We start from the raw sequence: 24,723 nt of genomic DNA, 5'->3' as shown, positions 1-24,723 counted from the left end.
CTGAAAGTCAAGTACATGGGTGTTTTTGTGTTGAGGTTTTGAAGGCAAATGTAGAGAGATATTAAGAACCAAAGACATTATATATATATATATATATATATATATATATATGCGCTGAAGTTTCATCCTTGCAGGTGAGGCATCATACACGGCAAGGATAGTTTTATAAAATACCGTGAAATACATAATTTAGTAACCAATTCAGCACTTGAAATTGCCCAACTTTGTTTTCACCAGGAGTTAATGATGTATGGCACTTCTAGTAAGTAAATTAATGTTTGAACTGCTGTTATTTAAGTCATTGCTCAGCTAATCATTTAAGTTATCAAAGATTTTTACTTGTGCAATATCATAAATGCTGGACATTAAAAATTAATCTCTAGGGTTTATGTATCTAAGAGCTACCATCTAATGTGATATTCTTCACTAAGTTGACAACAATAATTATGCGGAAAAATAGTCATTCCCATAGTGTGAGCCATTACAGCAATTTCCACCGGAGGATTTCACAGTCAGAGTCCAGATCTGAGCAACAGCGATTAATATAAAGGTTTTTTATAAGAAGAGATTTTGATATATCTAGCTGTGTTTAGATGTCAGTGCCTTGAATGGATGCATTTGGTATTAATAAGAAAGGGTGCATTGGACTGGATACTAAGAAACATATTGAATTGTTTTTCTTGTTCTCTATAACATGAACGCTCAACCAGAGATATAGAAACAATGGAAAATTTCACGGCATGGCCTGACATTTCACAGCACTTTTATTTTTTTTTTAGCCATGTACAAATTCTTTAAATATACAAAGCTAGGATTGTTACAGGAAAAAAAGTGTTGGCGTGAGAAGTCACAATCCACAGCAAAGTAAGTCTCTTGTGGATGGCACCTTGAGTGATGAATTAGAGTGAGAATCAACTTTCAGGCTGCCAACAGGGGACAAAGAGAATGAAGTTATCATCAGTTAACATTATTGGATCAATTAAAGTGAATGTTGACAGAGATTTTGTTGGTTTTACATCAAATTGATTATAGTACTTCAAACTGATTATTTGATAAACTCTTACCAAATTTCCCACATGTAAAATTGAGGATTAATTAAAAGATTACACAACCCATGCATTATGAGTATCTCATACAAATTTAATATACACATGTGCAAACTTGCAGTGTGCTAATATTTGTCTATATCTAAAGATATCCAAATCCACTGATGAACAGTTAGAAATTTAGAAATTATTCTCCCATTTTACCATTCCCTTTCTTAGAATTTTGTCACAAATATAATTTTTCCATCTATTTGAAGGCTACTCTCTGGAGTCATGTAATGTATGGTTACAGTAAAGCCATGAGCTATCACAGGGTTTGTATCAGAGAAACCAATAAAACTGGTGTTATAAAAGATCCACTGTGAGGAGAAATTTATACTTCACATGACTACAAATACAGAAGTGTTATTTCATTGAAAGCTGGTATCAGTCAATACAATTTGTTTTTAATGTTTTATTTAAAATACTTAATCTCAAAAGGATTATTCGAGTAGAATAATGTTATTGGTAATAAATAATGATTAAGAATTTCCTTTCATTTGTTGATTATTTAAAATGTAAGTAAAATACTAAAAAGTACTGTATAATGTAGTTTCATGATGCATTCTCTATGGTTTTTGTAAAATTAATGGCCTCAATGGAATTTTTTGACACAGAGAAATTTCCTTATATCATTTTATTAGTGTACTTTCACTTTATTACTTGCTTGCACATCATAACTGATGGAAATAAAAATATTTTTATTTACACATATACAAAGCATGGAATTTTATGTTTTCTAGTGAGAAAAAGTCACCAATAATTTTATCTGTATAGGAATATTTTGATATGCCCAAAGTTCTTAACTTTCTTTTCTTTAGAAGTTTCATATTTCAGTCTAGGTATGAGATGGAATTGACTGTGATCATTGTTTTTATTTCACTGTGACTACTGAGTTTCTGACACAGTGATACTAATGTATAGACTTAAAAGCTTGCCGCTTCCTCCTCCTCCTCCTCCTTCTTCTTCTACTTCTTCTTCCTCTTCTTCTTCTTCACCTCCTCCTCCTCCTCTTCCTCCTCATCCTCCTCCTCCCCGCTTTGGACCTGTCCATGTGATTTCTGCAGTAATATGCACCGTTTTCTGAAATAAGGTTGCTGAAAGATACAAGCGTAAGTGGAATTCTTTATTTTGGTGAACCTTTAGGAACAGACAAGTAAAACTGAAACATAGTTGTGATATGAATTTAAGTCTGCAGTTTCTCACAGAAGTACAAAAAGGGTGAAAATAAATTTAAAAATACATGGCTTATCCAAAACATGAGGTAGAATAATGAAAAATTTAATTTGACATGAAGACCAATTTAAAAGTTATAATTATTCCAGGTGAGAGAAAGTAGCACTAAAAATCCTATTTTCCCTGTTTAAATACATAACTATTACTGTATCTTCAGGCTTAAAAAGTGTTAAGGCTAACTTAAGCAACAACTTTACTGCGATTTCTAACAATGAGTGCATAATCTTAGAATTTCTCCAAGAATCTTTTGGGAGAAATATAATCTAATCTTGCTCTATAAACAATTGAATTAATCAAGGAAGTTATTATGACTGTAGTCGTGCAATTTCATTGTCCTTCTCTTTTCAGTTTTTACATATTCTCTTTAAAATTCAAAATCCCCTAGGGAAAATATGATAAATAACAATGACTGAAACAGTTGAAAGACAAAAACTGAGCAGCGGACACATTTCAAGCTTTCCTTTATGAGAATGCTACAATAACCATGTAATACACACATGATATAAATCACTGTGAGAAAAAAATTCATTTGTATAGCTACTTGACAGTTTATACAGTAACAGCAAATATTCTCATTTGAACTTCAAAAGGGTTTTTAAACTTGTGTTTCATAAATGAGGAAAATGTGGTTTCTATTTCCTGTATTTGCCTATTACAGCAGTTATCACACTTATTATTCCTCATTTATCTCTGTGCCTGTAACAACTGCACTCTCAGAAGGACCATGTTTTTCTGAGCTTCTTGCAGACTGCCAGGCTTACTGTGGCATTTAGAAACTATCTGCTGAATGTTTGTGATATCTTAATGCCAAGTTAGATTCTAGGCCACTGATACTAATTTTCTATTTAGTATTTGGGTTTGTAGAGCTATTTTTCCTTTTCAGTTTTTTTTTCTGTTTTTTTATTATACTTTAAGTTCTAGGGTACATATTCACAATGTACAGGTTTGTTACATAGGGATACATGTGCCATGTTGGTTTGCTGCACACATCAACTCATCATTTACATTAGGCATTTCTCCTAACGCTATTCCTCCCCAGCCCCGCATCCCACCGACCGCCCCATGTGTGGTGTTCCCCACCCTGTGTCCCCGTGTTCTTACTGTTCAACTCCTACTTATGAGTGAGAACATGCGGTGCTTGGTTTTCCGTCCTTGTGATAGTGTGCTTAGTATGATGGTTTTCAGCTTCATCCATGACCTTGCAACCACAAACAGATACCATCTCATGTCAGTTAGAAAGTCAATCATTAAAAAGTCAGGAAATAACAGATGTTGGAGAGGATGTGGAGAAATGGGAATGCTTTTAAGGCTTTTTTTAAAGTATATTATAAGGATATACTTATCTGGACATGGAGTGGACAGTGAGTGGACAGTGCAGGTCATGGTCAGTGGGACCTCCAAAGGAGGCACCCCATTCAAATTGGAGGCTCTGCAGGAGAGGGCAGCCAGGGCGCAGAGCTCGAAGGCACTCTTGGGGGAGGAGAAGGTGCTGGTGGTGGACAACATCATGGTATGGTCCAGGTGGTGGTTGAGGAGAAGCCTGACATGGAGCCTGGTGGAGGACCAGCAGACAGCCTGGCCCTGGCCCCAGCACACCCCAGCCAGCCACAGACTCACTGGAGGCCCTTCACTTGAAGCAGAGTTCCATGAATAACCAGGCCACATGGCCTGCCCACAGCTGAGATGGAAGCTTTGGCAGAGGTGCCTCGCTGCCTGGATGGCACAGGGGCCATCAGCCAGGGCATCTTCAGCTTCTGGGCCACAGCCACATCTTTGCAGCTGCCCATTCGGAATGACTGGCAGCAGGGGGTGGGCATCTGGCTTCCTGGGGTGGGGAGCAGGGGAGCCAAGCAAGGGGCACACGGGGCCAACCAGGAGGAAGGGGATGGGGGATAGTGAGGGGATCTGAGGCCAGGGTCCTGCAGATAGGAGGGCAGCTTGCTTGGGGGTGCCCTGAGAGCACGTGGTAGGGACTGAGAGCCAAGCTCAGCACTCACAAGGGAGAATAGCGGCCCCATGGACCCTTCACGCACAGCAGAAACTTGAAGGGCATGTTTCCATGAGAAATTCCTTGGAGGAATGGGAGTCTGCATGCCCATGCCCACCATAGAAACCACCCTGGCTGCCCATGTCTGTGGCCAGCAGGCTTGCCCCAGAAACACAAGGTGCTTCATTCAGACTCAGGTTCACGGTGCACGGGGCTGCTGTCGTCTGCAAGGCAGGCATAAACTCCCCAGATAGGCTTTCTTCCTTCTGCCTGCACTGCACCCAAAGAGCTGTAGGCCCTGAGCATATACAACCTCCGTTGCACAAACACCTCCATTACACACATGGGAGCCTCCATGGGGAGTGACAGGCACAGCCCTGCAGTCCCTTCTATCCACAGCAGCTCCATCAAGTGGACACGCCCACCCCTCAGGGAGACCAGAAGAAGAGGGCACTGCACACCTGGACACCCTCAGCAGAGCCAGTCCAGCATCCAGCACACAATGACCATGTGCAGCTCAGCAACTCTGAAGATACAGCCGCCTCACACAACAGCACCCCACACCCAGTCCCCTGCTTGTGCTGCCCGCTGCTTGTTGGCAGGGGCTTTCTGGGCCTCCCTCCACCCTCCCACAAGACCACCACAACCACTACCATGCCCCCAACACTGGACAGAGACAGGACCACGAATGCAGGGTACCAGGTCAAAGGTTTTGGGACAGCCCTGCCAAACACTCTCCCAGCTCTTGCAAAGTTGTGGGGTGTTTCCTGGCATGCCCACCCAATCATCTGGAGGTTCCTTGACCAGAGGCAGATTGTGCAACACACCTACATGTCGGCAGAGTTCAGAAACCATGAGGAAGTTCTGCTAAGTAAGCTACAGGATGGATTTGAAGCTCAGGCTGAGGAGCCGGGGTCTGCGGGACGGGTCCAGGGTCTTGTTCAGGTTGAGGTCCTCCTGGGGCACAGGGGTGTCTGAGTGGTAGAGCTGGGAAGGGGCAACACATGCTTCACCCCAGCCAGCAGGCCCTCAGCCCAGATAGATGAAATGGATCCTTTGAGTCTGTCCTCTTCTTCTTGGCAGGGCAGGTGGAGGAACTCAGTCATCCAGGGTACCGGCAGCAGGATGAAGTGTTCCTTTCGTCACTACCTTTATTTCCACAATAAAGTGATCATTAAGGAATATCGTGTTTGCATCCTTGGTAAGGAGTGCCTCCTGGTGTGGTAGAGAGGGTGGAGTGTGGGACGCTAGGCCTGGCATGAGCCTTTCTGACTCTTGTTCCAGGATGCAGGGCCTCTGGCTCTAGTGTAGTCCAGTGGTTCTAGAGTCATCAGAAGAAGCCCCACCTTCAGTAAGGACACAGCCTACCTGAGCTTCCTCAGCTAGTTGGCGGACTGTGACCACTCAGGGTCAGCCAGGACTGCTAAGGCAGGGGCCACTGTGGGGCGTCATGGGAAAGGACCTTGCTGGTCTTTCCTTGGCATCTTGGGAACTGGCTTTGAACTATGACCTGACCTTTCACAGACCACTTTCCCCACTCCTCCAGATCATCAGTCAGGGCTTCCGACTCAATCCCCTGCAGCACTACCTAAGGATTAGGTCCTCAGAGAGGGAACAGAGAGGAGGCCAGGTAAGCAGCCCACAGCTGGGGGCTCAAAGGCCTGTGGGTCCTGCAGCTGTGACACACATGGAGAACTCAAGGCTCAGGGAGGAGCCTGCAGTGAGAAATCCCAGGCCATCCCTGGACTGGGGCAGAAAGGCCCATCAGGGAACTGTAACACTCCTATTTCAGAACTGGGGAACCTGAAGTGCCGAAGAGGCAGAAGTGGCAAAGGTCAATGGGTGAGAAGCAAGGCTCAAGGGATAGCTGTCTCATCATCCTTCTCTGGCTCCCTTCTATGCCTTGAGGCCTGCTACTACCTGGGGCTCAGTTTGGGCTCAACTAGAGTGCACGCAGGGCATGCCTAGGTCTATCTACTTCTAGAATGGCTATCCCAGCCGTGTCATGTTTTGTTTCAATGACCCCAGGCTCCCCTGACATGCTTTATCCCCTCTGCCATCATCACTCATGCTTTCCCGGCTCTCAAGACATTTCCTATGACATTAAAAAATAGACATAAAGTTTTTAAAATGCCTTAATAATACAGATGCAGATAAAAGATTTTATTATAAAAAGTGCTTTTCCTCTTTACTTGTATCAAAGTCTTTTTCATGATGGGGAAAAGAACGCAACATACTTTGGTAAGTTAAAAAAGTATAAAAGTAAAAATAAATGCTATTGTAGATGATCAATTAAATGGCAGGGGATCTTCGGTGTGTGTCCAGGGAGGGAAGGTGGCTGAGCAGTAAGCCTCACCTGAGTATTGGTGTAGACACCCAGTTTCCCTCGTACCAGTGGGGGTATGGGCACGTTCCAGTTCGCGTGTTCAGCCTGTGTGTCTAAGCTGATGCACGCATGTGCACACCTGTGCCTGTGTGCCTTTGTGTACCTTGGTTTTGGGAGGGCCAACACTCCTACCCACAGGTGTGCCTCAAACTCAGCTCTTAAGCTGGCAAGCAGGGTGCCGCTGGGTTTGGCAATCCAACTTCAGGACCCATGAAGTCTGCATGCTAGGGAGAAGCAGAGTCCTCATGGTTCTCACAAGTGGCAGAGGGAGGAGGAAAAGGGTGGCTGGCACGAGCTACTTAGAGGAGATGTCATAAACCTGAAATGACACCCAGAGGGATATAAAACCTAGTAGCTGCCTGTGTTTTCCTGTGTGTTCAGTCGGGGCATTCAGGTAAGAATCAGTGAAACCTGCAGGGCTTTGGGATTCGCTGTTCGGGAATCCCTGTGCACCAGAGTGTCCGGCCCATGAGAGAGGACAGCATGTGGGTCCGGCAGGGCCTGAGTCTCCAGGGAGGCTGGCATTCTCCCCAAGAGGGCATGGGTCAGTAGGTGGAAGAGAAACCTGGGCTGTGGGGTCAGGTAGATGGGACACTTACCACTTAGCCAGGTGGGAGCTCAGGAGAGGGCCTGGTGAGCAGCGGCCTAACTGGCTGGTGACACCCCGTTCCAGTACTGGGTGTGCACACATGAGCTTTGCCCCGTGCATCCTCTCCAGGATGCCTCACCTGGGCAGATGGGAAGCAAGGCACACAAGATCCTAAGCTTATGGTCATGAGTGGACCCAGATTGGGGGGTCCCTAGGATCACTGTTCCCGGGAGAACCAGGCATGCAGGGTCTCTTCAGGACAGGGGTAAAATGCATAAGCCCAGCTCTCCACCCAGTGGGTGTCTTGCCCTGATGATGTCAGCCATGGCAGATACAGGTCTTCCACCTAGATTGCAGATCCACAGGCTTACAACCTCCCCCTGGCCTTCTCTGGGACAGACCCCTGGACTCTGGAACAGCCAGTGCCCCAGGACTGTTCCTTCCCAGCTGCCAAGCTCATGGGAGGCTCAGTGGGGACTCTCCTCCTAGTACATGGCCACCCACAGGCACTGTCAACAACCCAGGGCCCTTCTACATTCCGGGGTCCTGCCACCTTACCCAGCAGTGGAATAATGGGAAGGCAAAGAGCGGGAACAGACAGAGCGAGGGCCACAAGCCTCACCCTCCCACATGGCAAGGGAATGAGGGGATCCTTCTCAGCCCAGGCAGCTGCTTTCAGAACATACCTGGAAGCCCAGCACCAGCTGAGGGATTGACTCTGCCACAGCTGGGCATGGGGAATTTCACTGTGTGCCGGGGAACTTGATCCTCATTGCCATACCAGGTGTACCTCTCTTCCAGATCACAATACGCTCACACCCTCCTTTACCTGAATGGACTCCTTGTCCTCACCACATGGTGTTAGCTGGAACTGCTACTCCTGGTGCCCCAGCTGCTGTTTCAAGGTGCAGAGACTGACCAGCAGACCCCTGAGTCCTTGTCCTCTTATCCAAGTAATATCCATAGAAATAGTAAAATAGTGGCACATTAGACCCATTGACATTTTTAAGGCTGATCTCTTTATAAGCATTTCATCCATATATTTATGACTTTATCTCATGTATTTTATTTACAACTCTCATTTCAAAATCAATTTTTGCTCAAGAGTTATTTCAACTTATAGCCAAATGTTCAGAGCTATGATACACAGGTTTCAAGTTTAAAAGTCTGTATCTGCTATTATTTTGGGAAAAAACCCATCCAGCACTTGTAAAAATAAGTAATTATTAGGCATGACCACGGTAGTGGTCTAAAACACACTTTGAAATTCTTCTCAAACCCATTTGAAAATATTCCTGATGGGACTGAACACAGTACTTGCTTGTAATGAAGAGAAAACAGTGCAAGCATTTTCTGGATACTGGACCACCTCTGGCCTAGTTTAGAAAAGGTGCCACAGCTCTGCCCAAGTCTCCTGCTCTCATCCCCCTTAGGAGCCCCCGACCAGTACATCATGAAGTCTAACACCCTGATGACACTATGCAGAAGGGACATCCAATGGAGAGACTCAAAGAAACAGAACAAGATGTCTGAGGATCTCAGCAATCCAGCCCCTGCCATTTGAGTCACGCTAGCCATGGCACCAGGGAGATGAGAAGACACCCGCCAATGTCCCCATCTTTGGCCATCACTAGATTGCATCCTCCTGAGTGTCCCTGAACCACATTCATTTGGCTGAGAGACTGAGGGCGATTGCAGAGACTGACAGTTAGGAAATTATAATTAATGTTTAAGCCACTAAGTTTTAGATAATTCTGAAAAGCACTTTAGACTCCTACAAAAACTGAGTTGTCTACTCATTTAATTGCAGAGAGCTGTAAAGGCCAACATCATGAATACTAATACCCTGGAAAAGTCAAATCATCAAGATTCTTCTAAGCACAACAGATCTTTAATGCCCCTTTGCTATGGCTGAAGAATAATCTAACATGTATCTGATAGAGTTGTTTGAAAGCCTCTGCTCACATCTCTCAGACTGGTATGGGTCAACTCTGGTCTGGTTTAATTCTAGGCAACTGCAGCAGCTCACCTTTCATTTAGGTCATGGCCTACACTGGTTTTTTGATCACTGACTGTGTCTTTGTCTGTGTGTGTATGTTTTGTGTCTTACCATATTTTATCTCAGGAGGCTAAATAATAGTACTATTGTTGTTTTGTAAACATAAAACATTCCAGGAAGTCAGTATTGCTTATAAACTAAGCTTTAAAACAGATACGAAATTAGACATGACAAGATGCCATGTCTAGTGTCATACCAAAGCTAGCCAAGCTTGGTGGCCCACGGATGTTATCCCAGCTGTTTGGAAGGCTGATGCAGGAGAATCCATTGAACCCTGGTGATGGAGTTTGCAGTAAAGTGAGATCACATCACTGTGCTCCAGGCTGGGCACCACAGCGACACTCTGTCTCAGAAATAAAAAGAGAATAAAATAATAAAATAGGAGAGATCACAGAAGAGAGAAATGCATACAACTGGGTGCTCATTGTGGCTCATGCCTGGATCCCAGCATTTTGAGAGGCTGATGTGGGTGGATCACTAAAGGAAAGGAATTCAAGACCAGCCTGAGCAAATATTGTGAAACCTGGTCTCTACTGAAAATACAAAAAAATTGGCCAGGATTGGTGTCATATGATTGCAGTTGCAGCTGCTTAGAAGGGTGTGACTGGACAACTGCTTGAACCCAGGATAGGGAGGGAGCAGTGAGCTGAGATCACGCCACTGCACTCCAGCCTAGGTGACAGGGCAGGATTCTATCCTAAAAAAAAAAAAAAATCAGTGAGAGAAAAAGATACAGAGACAAAAAGAAAGAAAGACAGGAAGGAAGAGAGGAAGGGAGGGAAGGAGGAAGGGAATGAAAATTTGTACCTAACAGTTGTAAATACTTTTGGCATACACGTGATATTTTGATACAAGTAATGTGAACTGGTAAGGGAGGGATCAAAGAGGGGATGGGGGTGGGTTAAATTATACTTGCTTAGAAGGAATAAGATCTAGTGTTCAGTGGCACACGGTGACTACACTTAATAAGGATTTATTGTACATCTCAAAATAATTAATAGAGTGAAGCTGTAATGTCGCTCATAACAAGAAATGTTACGTCAGACTCATGGCTATAATCACAACATTTTGGGAGGCCAAGAAGGATCACTTAAGCCTGGGAACTTGAGACCAGCCTGAAAAATCTATCTAAAGCATTTTCCCTACCACACACACACACACAAACACAAAAGCTGGGCACAGTGGTGTGTGACTGCAATTCCATCTACTTGGGAGGCTGGAATGGGGCTTGTGCACTTGAACCTAGGAGTTCAAGGCTGCAGTGAGCCTTGACGGTGCCACTGCAGTCCAGGCTGGTCAACAGAGTGAGACACTGTGTCCAAAAAAGAAAAAAGAATTGATAAGTGCTTGAAATGAAGGATACCCTATTTATTATTTATATATGTGTTGACTTATATAATTATTTTTGATTTGCAGTCTCACTTTGTCACCCAAGCTAGAGTGCATGGTGCAATATCAGCTCACTGCAGCCTCAGGCTCCCCAGTTCAAATGATTCTCCTACCTGAGTGCCCCAGTTAACTGTAACATACTACAGGCGTGCACCACCATGCCGAGCTAATTTTTATATTTTTGGTAGAGATGGGGATTCATGGTGTTGGCCAGGCTGGTCTTGAACTCCTGACCTAAAATGATCTGCAAGCCTTGGACTCAAAACATGCTGGAAATAAAGACCTGAGCCATCACACCTGCGCAGTAAGACACACAAAACTAGGGAGTTTTATTTTTTCACTTCATCCTCACAATCCTACATTATAGGTGAATGAAAACACAACTTCATAACATGAATAATTCACTTGAAAATCAAAGTTGGCAACTTCTCCCTTTAAAATTATTTGCACCCTTACCCTATAAAAATTAAGATCTTGTGAAAATTTTATCAAGAAAATATTTCCTCATTGCAGATTAGTCTGTTAATTGTAAGAATTATGGACTGTAAAACTTCTGGAATTTCATGTATTTCATTTCTTTAGGTTGTATAATCAGAAAAATTAATTGGTGCCCTCTCCCTCTCCCTGTCTTTCCACAGTCTCCCTCTGATGCTGAGCAGAAGCTGGACTGTACTGCTGCCATCTCGGCTCACTGCAACCTCCCTGCCTGATTCTCCTGCCTCAGCCTGCTGAGTGCCTGTGATTGCAGGTGCATGCCGCCACGCCTGACTGGTTTTCGTATTTTTTTGGTGGAGATGGGGTTTCGCTGTGTTGGCCGGGCTGGTCTCTAGCTCCTAACCGCTAGTGATCCGCCAGCCTCAGCCTCCGGAGGTGCTGGGATTGCAGACAGAGTCTCATTCACTCAGTGCTCAATGTTGCCCAGGCTGGAGTGCAGTGGCATGATCTCGGCTAGCTACAGCCTCCATCTCCCAGCTGCCTGCCTTGGCCTCCCAAGGTGCGGAGATTGCAGCCTCTGCCCAGCCGCCACCCCGTCTGGGAAGTGAGGAGCATCTCCGCCTGGCTGCCCATCGTCTGGGATGTGAGGAGCCCCTCTGCCCGGCTGCCCAGTCTGGGAAGTGGGGAGCGCCTCTTCCCGGCCGCCATCCCATCTGGGATGTGAGGAGCGCCTCTGCCTGGCCGCCCATCGTCTGAGATGTGGGGAGCGCCTCTGCCCAGCTGCAACCCCGTCTGGGAGGTGAGGAGCCTCTCTGCCCGGCCGCCCCGTCTGAGAAGTGGGGAGCCCCTCCGCCCGGCAGCTGCCCCATCTGAGAAGTGAGGAGCCCCTCCACCCGGCAGCCCCCCAGTCTGGTAAGTGAGAGCGTCTCCGCCGGCAGCCACCCCATCCAGGAGGGAGGTGGGGGGCAGCCCCCGCCTGGCCAGCCGCCCTGTCCAGGAACGAGGTAGGGGGCAGCCCCCGCCCGGCCAGCCGCCCTGTCCGGGAGGGAGGTGGGGGGGTCAGCCCCTGCCCGGCCAGCCGCCCCATCAGGGAGGGAGGTGGGGGGTCAGCCCCCGCCCCGCTAGCCGCCCGGCCAGCCGCCCGTCTGGGAGGGAGGTGGGGGGTCAGCCCCCACCCGGCCAGCAGCCCTGTCCGGGAGGTGGGGGGCGCCTCTGCCTGGCCGCCCCTTCTGGGAAGTGAGAAGCCCCTCTGCCCGGCTGCCACCCCATCTGGGAGTTGTGCCCAGTGGCTCATTGAGAGCGGCCCATGATGAGGATGGCGGTTTTGTGGAATAGAAAGGGGGGAAAGGTGGGGAAAAGATGGAGAAATCAGATTGTTGCTGTGTCTGTGTAGAAAGAAGCAGACATGGGAGACTTCATTTTGTTCTGTACTGGGATGGGTTCTTCTGCCTTGGGATGCTGTTGATCTGTGACCTTGCCCCCAGCCCTGTGCTCTCTGGGGCATGTGCTGTGTCCACTCAGGGTTAAATGGATTAAGGGCAGTGCAAGATGTGCTTTGTTAAACAGATGCTTGAAGGCAGCATGCTCCTTAAGAGTCATCACCACTCCCTAATCTCAAGTACCCAGGGACACCTGCGGAAGGCCACAGGGTCCTCTGCCTAGGAAAACCAGAGACCTTTGTTCACTTGTTTATCTGCTGACCTTCCCTCCACTATTGTCCTATGACCCTGCCAAATTCCCCTCTGCGAGAAACACCCAAGAATGATCAATAAAACAAAACAAAACAAAACCAAAAAAAAAACAAAAAAAGAAAGAAAATAATAATAAAATAAATAAAAATAAATAAATAAAAAGAAAAATTAATTGATTTAGTTATTTAAGTCCAAATCTTTTTGTTTTTATCATTCGATGATTTATTACACCTTTAAGCAATCCCCTGTCTGCAACGTTATGCTGTGGTTTTACATTTTATACACTTCACTTACCAAAAGTATGAGGTTTAAAGTGCTTCTATTCATATCATGAATTAAATCTGATAGGCTGAGAGCAGTGGCTCATGCCTGTAATCTTAGAACTTTGGCAGTCAGAGGAGGGTGGATCAGGATTTTAAGAACAGCCTGGCAAACATGGTGAAACGCTGTCTGTACCAAAAATACAAAAAATTAGCCAGCTGTAGTGCACACTTATGTAATACCAGTTATTCAGGAGGCTGAGGCAGGACAAGAGGTTGGACCCAGAAGGTGGAGGTTGCAGTAAGCCAAGATGGAGCCACTGCACCCCAGCTTGGGCGATAAAGTTACACTCCATCTGAAAAAGAAAAAGAAACTGCTGAAATTCCAGCCACTCTAGATTATTCCTATTTGTAACAACTTATTACTAAACCATGACTTACAACAACCACTGTCAAAACTTTCAAGAAAAAAAAAACATGACTACCTTCTAAGACAAAACACTTACTTTCCACTATTTAAACTACGAACATTTAATTTCGTTATGTTATGCACTTGAGAAATTTAGCTGGTTCACTTTTGATTTAGGTAAAAAAAAAAGTTTTCATTAGCATTATCTCTCTTCAGTCACAGAATGCTTCAAGTAGAATGTTCCAGATGTCTTAAACTTTAGTATCAACCACATCTAATTATTTCTTTTGACCTATACTAGTCCGCTAAAAGATAAATTTTGTATAGTGAGGCAGACAGTTTTGTAGTCTTTCTGAAGAGGACGCAAACATTATAAGCTTGTAAGTTTTTAAAGAGAAACAGCCTAATTAGAAAACTTGTGCAGCTTTCAAGGCAAACATAACATATGCCTAATTTTGTATCTATTTATGTTCAAAGAAACAAAGGAAAACATTCAACAAACAATGCAATTTACTCTCCTATTGAATTTGCTTTTAAGCATGTGCTGCTAAGCAATAACATCAGGCATTTTGGATTATATGTAAAATTTTATTCTGAAAATTTTAATGCAGATATTACATCTAAATAGTTCCAAAAAAGCATTAGCAAGTATGAAATTACTTTGAAAAAAATTCCTCTTCCTTTGAATACCTCAAAAAATTCATGGAGGAAGTTAGTATCTACCTCTCTCCACAAAACCAACAGTTTTCTTTTAGCAAAACACACGTAACAATGCAGAAATAACATGTCAATTTTCGATTTGAAAACAAGGTTTGGTACGCAATAACTATTATTTTGAATACTTGCTTTAATATCTGCTTCTGGCTCTTTTTTCCAGATCAACTTTCCCCACCATCTCCTGTAGATGCCACATAACTTGAGCTACCACATGTTTCACGAGGAGCAGGGTGCACCCTACCTAGAGAAGGTGGATTCCTTAGGTCTTTTCTGCCAACGTTCTCATGACCACAGGAATAAAAATCACCACAGCTCCTTGAGTAACTCCCACGACTTCTGCCGTTATCTATCTCGTGTATTGTTATAATCATGGCGGCTTCTTCCACCATAAGACAACTGAGGCCCTCATGCTGGTAGTGCACCATGAGAGGTACCTGCAGGGTCGGTAAAATAATATGTTGGACTACATTTAAACATCATTACAGCTATCACTAAAGCATGAATTAGTTAAAGTACTATTTGGAAATATCTACTTTTGTCTGCCTTTGTTGACAGGATATTAATTATGCCTGCAAGAGTCAGAAAGTTTTATTAAAAAGAAGCGTAAGAGTAGTATTTGAAGCTTAACAAATTTAACTCTAAAGTAAACATTGAGCCATATTTTCTGAACGTGTAGTGAAGTTCTCACCTTTATATCATTCCCTGTGCTTTATACTGCTAAGAATACTCAATATTTATACATGTTATATTTGTCCTTTATACTTTTCCTTATAATTTCATTAAAATAATGATCTGGTCTATTAAATACAATTCAATAATTTACAAATCCATCCTGGACCCTTACCTTATCTCTGAAATACATGTCTATAAGAACTTCCACATGGATGTTCAGAATGATCTCTACCATGGGCGTCATCGTAGCCATCACAATCACTAAATTGAAAAAAAAAAATTAATGTCAGAATGAACCATTTAAGAAATCTATTTGACAAATCCAGGAAATGTTATAGTACCTATATTCTCTAAAGGAATATTCGCCCCGACTAGAATGACCATAATCACAGTACACATAGTCTCTAGATGGTGGAGCATAATCACTAGTTTCTTGGGAAAGTGGATGATTTCTGTGTGCATAAGTTTAAGCACCAAATTTTAAATTTTCATCGATTGGTTTCCAAAACATAACTAACTTACAACTTAAACAAAATTAAAAGGCCAAACATCTAAATAGATATTTCCCCAAATAAACTAGACAAATGCCCAACTAGCACATGGAACAGATACTCATAATCAGTGATTCAGAAAATGCATTTCAAATCCAAAGTGAGATACCATTCTTCACACACACACTAGAATGGCAATAAATTTTAAAAAGCAGGAAATAGCAATTGTTTGAGAGGGTGAAGATAAATTGGAACCTTGATACAATGTTAGCTGGAATGGAAAATGATGCAGCTACTAGGAGAAATGTGGTGCTTCCTCAAGAAAACAAACATAATTATCATAGGACCAAGCAATTCCACTTATATATACACCCAAAATTGAATAAGTGTACTCAAACAAATACTGGAGCATAGAAATACTGTGGTGGAAACAACTCAAATAAAATAATGGGTTAACAGCTTGTGGAAGGAGTGAAGTGCTATGATGTAAATGAAACTTCGGGACATGATACAAAAGGAAAGGAGACAGATACAAAAAGTCATGCAGTGTTTGAGTCCATAACATTAAATGCCCACCACATGTAAGTTCAGAGGCAGAACACAGATTGGTGTTTGCTAGCAGCTGAGGGAAGGGAGAAAATGAAAGCGACTGCTCAACTGGTAGTTGGAGTTTTAGTTTGGAGTCACAAAAATGTTTTGGAACTCGATGGAGATAGTTGCTGCATAACACAGAATATATTTAATGCCACTTAACTGTTTACCTTATAATATTTAATTTTGTTATGCGAATTTCATTACCATAACAAAAAAAAATCAACTATCTTTTTCCATTTTTTCTTTACCTATTCTTAGTTGCATAACCATCATCTCTTGGAGACATATGGTCTTTTCTCCAGGAAGAGATTGGCTCTCTGCATGGAGGACTTCCATAATTCTCTCTTCCATGTGATATGGGACCTTTAATATTAAAATGATGAAACATGTAAAGAACAGCAAGTCTGAAACACTATTTTCTCTTCTCTTAAACAACTTTTTAAAATTATTTCTTCTATGACTCTGTTCTTCCTTCCTTAAATTACTAGAAAGTAATGACATTGTGAATATTCCTTATGGCTTTGGATAATCCCATGGCTCCCCCAAGGCCAGTCCTTCTAACAAAGCAGAAGGCAGACATTAATTCTTAGGTAAAAGTTCATTTGTAATGGTAAATAGCTACTTAGTTATTATTTTTCTTTTCATATGAATTACTGATGACTACCAATGACACAAGGAAAACATGTAAAACCACCAAACTCTTCACGAATTTTAAAGTTATATACATTGTCCTTTCTCAGCTGAAGACGGTAAATTTTGCCATGTTGTTCAATCCACCTCACACACAAATAATGCTACCTTTGAATGACTGCAAGCTAAATTTTTACAAAAAATTCTCCTTTATCTCTAAGTGGTTGGATCTATCTTAAATGTTGACAAATTAAAATGTACTAGTGAAAACTTTCTAATGATGGCCAAGATTTACTTTTACTGCAATAAGCAATACTGTTAAAGGGGTCATTACAACATTGTTGCTATTTCAAAATAGAAAAGCTTCTCCTTTAATATACCCTTTATGTGCTGTTCCTTAGAGGTCAGTCTTTCACCTATGATATGTTCAATGGCTAATTTTCCAATGAAAATGTGTTGGCTTGTGTATCCTGAAGTCAATAAATACCTAATTTCACTGATACTCTACATATGAAATGTAAAATAGAAAATGGCAGTTTTCAATTTCCTCCATATTAGGGTGGAGGACTAAGCAAGAATTTTAATTTGTTGTACTTAAACTTATTTGCTAAGAACTCTTATTTATTGTCTTGCTTTCTTCTGTTTGGTCTGCAATCTTATGATTCTCTTTTTCAAAAATATTACTTCTGTTCAATCCTACTGCTCACCTCAGGTTGCTTAGTTCTAAATTCTCTCCACAAATAATTTCCAATCTTACACTAAGGATCTTGTGTTAATGTTTAAACATCCTGGTACAACCTTAATTATTGATTTACATGCCCTTATATTTCATAACTCTGCACTTCTGTGATATCCACTTAATTTAAGAATATTGGACTCCTTCATGTCTACCTTTCAAGACTTAATTTTATTTTTAAATAATATTTAAGCCCAGTGACTCCTTTTCTGCTAAATGCTCTTGCAGTTCTTTTGAATCTTCATATAAGCAGTAAGAATGCCTTGCACATAAACATTATTGAGGTCTCAGAAGCTGGATGGCCAGGCTCAGCAGCTCACACTGTGAGCTAGTGTGGAAGGCTGAGGCAGCTGGACTATTTGAGCCCTGGGCTTTAATGTCAGTTTTGACAATGTAGTGACATCCTGTCTACAAAAATACAGGAAAAAAATTTAGCTAGGTGTGGTGATGCATGCCTGTAATTGCAGCAACTCAGGAGGCTGAAACAGGATAATTGCTTGAGCCCAGGAATTTGAGGCTGTACTAAGCCATCATTTCACCAACGCACTCTGACCTGGTAAGAGCAAGACTCCAACCCGACAAAGAAACTCAACAAGCAAATTTTCAACTGGGACACCAGGGCACCACTACCAGGGGACCTAGGAAATGGGAGAATTCTTTAGACGAAGAAGCCTACCATCAAAGAATACTTCTAGGAACTTTTAGAAATATTAAGGGGAATTATCTTGCAAACACAGGATTAAAAGGAATGTTGGCCTCACTCTAATCACTTCTTTCATCTGCAATGAGAAGCTCGAGTATTTCTTCAACATAAATCTGAAATGTACCTAGTGAGATAGAAACTATAATAAAAGCTATCAATCAGTAATTATGCTCACATATGTGTCACTTCCCTTTTGTTCAATGAACTTAAAGCTAAGCATTCAGGTAAAACAGCTCATTTTTAGTCATACAAAAACTATGGTCTTTCTGTCAGGTAGCATTTACCTTGGCTTCCCATCCACCTATTGCTTCTTGCCACAGCAGAAGGAGTAGATTTTTTAGGAGGAAGACCTCCACTTCTTGAAGATGGACCTCTTTTAACTGGAATGGCTCCCCTAGAAGAACTCATGTTCAGATCAAGAGTGTATCCATCATCATCTGTATTTCGAACAAAATCATTTTAGTTAACTAGCATGACTCTTTCTTGAATGGCTAAGTTTTAGTTGTTTATAAAGATTTTCTATATATTATAACCTTACAAATTCACATTTGTCTAAATAATAAAATTAACATTTCTACATGAAATTAGTACAATTCAAGCAATAAAAGTCTGTTTGGAAAATCTAGAAAGAAACTCAAGAATCATAATATATTGGTGTGAGAGAGAGATGTAGGAAAAGTGGGGAGGGAACAGGGAGCAGATATCAATCAGTAAAATATCTAAGTATAACATACATAAAAATATTAAAGAAAAATGATAATTGATTGTTTATATCATTCTGCGATGAGGAAAAATTTTCAAAGCATATCATAAACTAAATTCCATTCAAAGAAACTCAAATATTTACAATATCAAAAGGTGACACATCAAGAAAATACATTATCTTTAAAATTCATTAACATAGTATAGAATTCTTACAATTCCTTTATGAAACACTAATTTTCAGATTAGACTATGCTAAATTTTAATAATCTTTAAGAATAGCTTATTAAGTAATAGAAAAAATAGTTATATATATATGTACAAAAACCGTAGACATATGGCAATTGCTAGGTGGTGTTATAGGTTAGAATATGCACATTCTCATACATGGCATAGTATTATTGAACCTCTCCCTCAAGATGAATGGAAACAAAATAACCATGAAGCTATACATCTTAAAATGGAGCAAACACTGCCATTTCAAATTTAAAAAACAACTCCAATTAATTACACATCTGGTCATTAAAACACAAAATTAAATGACAGATTTTTGAAGGTTGGTTAACAGATAACACAAGTTAATTTATAGGCTTATTGATTGATTGATTGAGATGGACTCTTGCCCTACTGCCCAGGCTGGAGTGCAATGGCATTATGTCAGCTACCTGCAGCTTCTGCCTCCCAGGTTCCAGTGATTCTCCTGCCTTAGCCTCCAGAGTAGCTAAGATGAAAGGTACGTGCCACCACACCAGGCTAATTTTTTTGTATTTTTAGGAGAGACAGGGTTTCACCATGTTGGCCAGGCTGGTATGGATCTCCTGACCTTGTGGTCCAGCTGCGCCGTACTCCCCAAGTGCTGAGATGACAGGCATGAGCCACCTTGCCCACCCACATCATATATATATATATATATATATATATATATATATATATATATATATATATATACATGTTTTGTTTTTCTTTTTTATATGGAAATTGACCCCTCATTTCTACTGTGTAAATCACTCATAAATACCATTTTCAGTGACTCACCTTCCAGAAAGAAAAATACATACATATCTGTGAAGCAGTGGTTTTATGTCCTTTCCAGAGTCACAGACTCTTTTTAGAAATTAAAATTCTACATTTCTTAAATTGAAAATGCTTTATGGCAGGCCAATGTACAAACTGTCTGTAAGAAAATTACAAAGTAATGGATTTGCATACATGTTTGCCCATGTATACACAAAAAAAACTAATATTGGAAAATCAATCCTAAGTACTGAATTACTTTTTTTCCTGTTGGAAAGTTTTAAATATTCCATTGTATTTTGATAATACAACTGATATGAAGTTCTGCGCCCCAAAGTAGAAAACTCTATGAAGTATAATGAATATAAATGAGTTCTTCAGAAAACCTGTTGAGTACAGGCAATCAGCATTCATAAACTCAATTCAGTTTGAAATCTGTGTCATTTCAATGCAAAGTTATTACAATTTTAAAACAAATTTTAGATATTAGAGCGACAATTCTTATAATACAACTTTAGTACTTAGAAATAATTTTGCTTCTTATTAATATGTTAATTTTCTGTTCACAAAAGAAATAAATAAAATTGGGAAATTTTGATATCGTCAAACTTATTTTCTTTCAGTCCTATGGTTCCATCTTTATATTTTAAAACATTACCCAAGTGTCCTTCATGTGAGGGAAGCCACCCTCTTGTTCCTCCACTGCTTCCTCTTGCAGATCTCAGACTTCCTGAAGGGCTTCTGTTTCTCGAAGAAGCTGGTGGTCGCCGCCTACCACCACTTTGAAAAGATGGTTTCTTGGCTTGTTCTACTTTTATTGCTTTTCCATCCGAAGACTAAAATTATTAAGGGTACTATCAATAACATTGGCAAGAATAAACCTAACCACATTTTACAAACATTTTTACATCAACTATAGTTCGATTCTAGATATTTTCTCCCAAAGCAAACTTTTTTTTTTCTCCTAAAGTGAACACATCTTTCGCAATGCCAAATTTGAGATAGTTACTGAGCACATGCCTTCCATTAAGGGATCAAACACAAATTCTATTATTCAAATTCCTTGAAAACTCCTCCATTATTAAAAAAAATAACACCTCAAACAAAAAAGATTAACCCATCACACATTCTATGGAAGAATGTGGCACATCTTTTTTTTACAATATATAATCCACTTCATCTTTGTATTCACATCACTGATTTAAAAGTTTCAGTGTCCCAACGAAACTTGTGTCATTTAAAAAAATGAGGTTACTTATTCAAAGTGATTAGTCAAATTAGTTATTGTGAGTTGTTTCTTGTTTGAGCTGCTAACACTTACATAAAATGTCCCCATATGATTTATAATTCTGTGTTTACTCTAGAAACGTTTCTGTAAATGTGATCCTTGTTTGATCTCATTAAGTTTCCTTGCCTTATTCATTTCTTATTTTGCCTTAGACGTGCCCCTAAAAAATGACTCTTAATATAGTACTTCATGTTGTTTCTCAGAAATGCTTAAATGTGCTAATTAATTTTACAATAACATTTTTCAGTATAATCTTTTCTATAGGACAAAGTAATTTTTGAAAACAGTTCAGATAATAAATAACTCTTTTAAAATTACATGTTTTTTTTGTTATTTGGGGGAAGATCTTAAATCCCTTACAAGACCCCTTGCAGCCACACCACCAGTTGTTCCTACCTTGAAACTTCTTTTGTTATTGCTGGGCCCAAAATATTTTCCCCAGATTTGCGCATGGCTGCTTCCTTCCCAGTGTTTCAAAGTCAGTCAAAATTCCTTAAACTTTTAATTGCCCCTGAAAACTCTAAGAATCTCCTTTGTTGGTTGTCTTAACATTTATGTGCATATAGCATTCATATTTATGCTTACACAATATAATATGTGAGATGAAGTAATTCAAAAATAACCATTGGCTGGGCATGGAGGCTCACGCCTGTAATCCTGATGATTTGGGAGGCCTAGTCGGGCAGATCATGAGGTAAAGGGATAGAGACCATCCTGGCCAACAGGGTGAAAGCCAGTCTCTACTATAACTGCAAAATTTATCTGGGTGTGGTGGCACGTGCCTGTAGTCCCTGCTACTCAGGAGGCTGAGGTGGAGAATTGCTTGAACCTGGGAGGAGGAGGTGGCAGTGAACTGAGATCGTCCCACTGCAATCCAACCTGGCAACACTGCAAGACACCACCTTAAAAAAAAAAAAAAAAAAAAAAAAAGCAAAAAATCTGTGCAAATTACCTACTCGTGCTTGAAAACTAGGGGGAAAAAGAAATTATCATAGATGACTATACATAAGTAAAAATTATCTGCATAACTACCACAAAGCCATGAATCAAAAGCTACTCTGGGTTTCTACCACAGCTTAAAATATTAATTTATAAGAGTGAATAAAAATGTACTTTCTACTATGTGCCACCAAGTGTACTAGAGGTAACAGAAATAAAAGCAACTAGGAAGCCTTAAATATGCCCTGTAGACAATTTAACAATCTGTAGACTAATATGTGGTACAGTGAGTACAGAATATCTATGATATGCAACGTGGAAGAAAATATAAAATCAAAGTTGTTTTTGAAGGATGAATTGTTATTTTTGAGACACACATACGAAAGAATAGTTTTCAAGAGTTCAGAAAAGCATTTTAGGGGTAGCATAAAGAGCAACAGGAGATAAAAACAGATTGGGATAATGTTATAAAGCAAAAAGGCTCTAAAAGGCCCAGAATGGAATTATCTTGACTAGAATGTAAAGGAATTCAATAGTTAGTAGAATTACATAAAATTTTAAAGCTTTAGTAAACACACAATCCCTAGATTTAAGACTCAATAGGACAAGAGACCATTGTTTTGATCAAAACATGTCCTCAAACACACTGGGAAAATGAGCAATTAGATATTCATGTTACATAAATTACTCTGGTGAGAGGAAAAAAAGGTCCTTAGGAGAAAAGAGCAAGGATGGGGCAAAAATTCCAGTTCCTTCTTCTGTTATCCAACTTCAAGGTTCTGATATTATTTTCTATTTTCAAGTACTTAACGCTTCCTTAACTGTAAAGTTCTTTTTTAAATATACTTTCTCAAAAATATATTTTCAGAAAATGGGAGAGAATCTTTCCTTCTTGTGAGTCTGTCTAGATGTCTATCCACAGTTTTTATATACTATAGAAGTATTTCCATGAATTGGAAGTAAGTCCATTGAGAGCATTTAATGAATGCTCACTTAGTCCTTTCATTTACAGGGGGATTCCTTCTGGGTTTTAATGCTCTTGGAAACCTTAGAAAATGTATTTACACTCATATTGAAATACAAAAATAGAAAAAAGTTACCATATATTAATTTATATAATGTTAATTGCAGTGCCCTTCCAACTACACTTTCAGGTATATGGCACAAAGAAGAGAATGGCTAAAGAATTTTGGTCCATATGGCATTCTACTATCTTTAACACTTTAGTAATACTAAAAAGACCTAGAAATACTGTTAATTGAAAACCAGAGTTATAGTATTATTAATAAGGGACTCTTACCTTTCCATTTATATCTTTGGCAGCATTCTTAGCATCTGCAGCATTCTCAAAAATAACGAACGCAAAGTCTCTGGACTTGCTGGTTCAACCCTTTATCAGAAGAACTAAAATATATAAAAACATTTTACATTTATATAATGGACTCACTGAAGTACTAACCATCTGAAAGTTACATCAAACCAAAAACAAACTGCATTTCACGTCACTACTATGATTATTAATACTAAGTCATCCCTATAGTCAGCCTATTTTATTCCAGTTTGTTTCCTTACGCCATGACACATTTAATTTTCGTCATTTTCCTTTCTAAGTAGTAAGTGATCCTTACCACAGGCCCTTCACCTGTTGCTATGAGAATTTTTCAAATATCAAATAGTTACTTCAAAATAAGAGTTTACAAATGATTAGGCATTTTAACGTATGTATACAATGAACTTTGCAATAATACATATTTTAAATATACATGTTGAAATATACATATGAAAATACACACACACACACACACACACACACACACAAATACACATGGCTTTAAGAGTTACCTTCCGAGGCCGGGTGCCGTGGCTCACACCTGTAATTCCACCACTTTGGGAGGCCGAGGAGGGCGGATCACGAAGTCAGGAGATCGAGACCATCCTGGCTAATACGGTGAAACCCCGTCTCTACTAAAAATATAAAAAATCAGCCAGGGGTGGTGGAGGACGCCTGTACTCCCAGCTACTCTGGAGGCTGAGGCAGGAGAATGTCTGGAACCAGGGAGGCGGAGCTTGCAGTGAGCCGAGATCACACCGCTGCTCTCCAGCCTGGGCGACACAGCAAGACTCCGTCTCAAAAAAAAGAACAAAACAAAAAAAAGTTACCTTCCAAAAGGGGACCATGTTTCGCAAACACTTCTTTAAGCATCTTTTTCATTGGCTTCTTTATTGAGGCCACCAATGAAAGCTTCCCAGGACAATCTGCTTCTACCATTGTGCTGTAAATGGAAAATAAATAAAATAAAATAACATAAAATAACATAAATAAAATAAAATAAAATACTCTATTTTGATAAAAATAAACAAGCTAAAAAGATAAAATTTTATTATATACTGTGTTGAAAATTCAAGTAAAATTCCCTTCCAGAGGCTAACATTTTGTTAGTATTTCTTACTTTAAATATTTAAAATTCGTAACATACAGAGCAAAAGGGGCACTGACTTCATGGAGAAATGCTGCATTTTATTACGTAGGTGACAAAATCTCATTTCTAAAAATTAGATAAGAAAAGCTATTGTAATTTTCCTAAGTTGCAATATGAAGGATGTCCCCAGTTAAATAATTTTATTTGCAAACTATATATTTATGAGGTACAGTGTGATGTTTTGTGTTTTTGTTGTTGTTGTTGTTGTTTTTGCTTGAGATGTATATCTCC

General features: G+C 40.5%; 1 pseudogene; it reads right to left on the bottom strand.

Annotated features, from left to right (window-relative positions):
* Nucleotides 1–14,404: 14,404 nt before the first annotated feature.
* On the bottom strand, nt 14,405–24,281 carry LOC129530287 (RNA-binding motif protein, Y chromosome, family 1 member A1-like; annotated as a pseudogene).
* Between the last annotated feature and the right edge of the window lie 442 nt (nt 24,282–24,723).

This window comes from Gorilla gorilla, chromosome Y (assembly GCF_029281585.2).
Source record: "Gorilla gorilla gorilla isolate KB3781 chromosome Y, NHGRI_mGorGor1-v2.1_pri, whole genome shotgun sequence".
Classification (NCBI taxonomy): domain Eukaryota; kingdom Metazoa; phylum Chordata; class Mammalia; order Primates; family Hominidae; genus Gorilla; species Gorilla gorilla.
Note: the sequence above shows the minus strand (reverse complement) of the source record. Positions and strands in the feature narration are given on the sequence as shown.